This window comes from Belonocnema kinseyi, chromosome 8 (assembly GCF_010883055.1).
Source record: "Belonocnema kinseyi isolate 2016_QV_RU_SX_M_011 chromosome 8, B_treatae_v1, whole genome shotgun sequence".
NCBI lineage: Eukaryota > Metazoa > Arthropoda > Insecta > Hymenoptera > Cynipidae > Belonocnema > Belonocnema kinseyi.
This window is the reverse complement of record NC_046664.1, coordinates 137,350,621-137,352,194: the sequence shown is the minus strand read 5'-3', so window position 1 is coordinate 137,352,194 and position 1,574 is coordinate 137,350,621.

The window sequence follows — 1,574 nt, the reverse complement described above, 5'->3', positions numbered from 1 at the left end:
AAAAAAATATACGAATAAAATTTTAATCAACAAAAGTGCAATTGTTGTTCTGTCATTCGAGTTTTTAGGCAGGAATACAAATAAAAGTGTTATTTTTCATTATTTTGTATGCCTTTTGGCAGCAAAAAAACTGTTTTTACCAAAGTCTGCCAAGGAATATATTAGGCAATAATTACTCCTATTTTATTCATATTCCGATTATAGTTTCGAATGCAATTTGATTTCTAGAGAAGCACGCCTTAGAGCAAAGTATACGAATAAATATTTAATAAAGAAAAGCGCAATGTTCGTATTATTTTCCGATTTATTTGGCCGGTAAAAATCTTTTTCACCCAAATCTAAAAAGAGATAAATTTATCTCTAATCACTTCCATTTTATTTCTACTAAAAGTTTAATTTCGAATTTAATTTGAATTCGAGAGAAGCCGGCCTTCTGAAAAAGTATACCAATAGAAATGTCATGAAGAATAGTGCAATTTTTGTATTATCCTTTCATTTTTTTGAAAGAAAAAAAACTTATTTCTTTAAAATCTGCCAAGGGATAAATTGATCAATAATCACTTCTATTTTAATTACATTAAGAGTCAAGTTTTTAATATAATTTAATTTCGAGAGAAACCCGTCTATAAAAAAGGTATACCAATAAACATTTAATAAAAAAGTGGAATTTTGTATTATTTTTTGTGTATTTTAGCATGAAATTTTTTTTACCGAACTCTACCAGGGGATAAAATTATCGATAATCACTTACATTTTAATTATATTAAAAGGGTAGTTTCGAATATAATTTGATTTCGAGAGAATCCCACCAATAAAAAAGTATACCAATAAACATTTCATGAAAAAAGTGAAATTTTTGTATTTTTTTCAAGTATTTTGGCAGTAAGCAAACATTTTTGACCGAAATCTACAAAGAGATAAATGGTTCTATAAACAATTCCATTTCATTCATATTCAAAGCCTAATGCTTCTTCTTTATTCATAATATGACCCCTAAGGGTTTACATGATATGCATTCCTGACAATATGAATCAAACCGAAGGGCCTATGACAAAGCCACCGAACGCGTCCTCGGGTTGCGGATAGAGGGTCCCTGTACCCAGGGTTTCTGCTGAATATGGTTACAAAAATGGGAATGGATTCAATGCGATGGATCGGCGGGATCTCGTGATCTTTGTGTGGACGGAGCAACTAAATCACGACTTGCTAGACTGCTACGATGCGAGTGTGGCCCGTGAACGGGGTTACATGGCACGGCTGCATGCTCTTTGGTGCGAGAAACACCCGGAGCTAACGCACTTTTCGCAGCAACGTCTGCGAAACCATGCTGAACTACTCCGTAAAAGGGGCTATGTAAGCGGAACGCCTACTCTACCACAGCTAGAACAAGCCGGAAACAAAGAAAGAGAGGCGACACTAAGACCAACCGCGGGCAGGCATCCAATAGATGAAGAGTGATGCTTTACGACCCAGAGAAACATCAACACCAAGGTTTCTCTCAAGTCTAAAGATCTGGCTGAAATGGATGACGAGCTTCGTGGACATTTTTCCGGTGAATCCGACCTCTGGGCTAT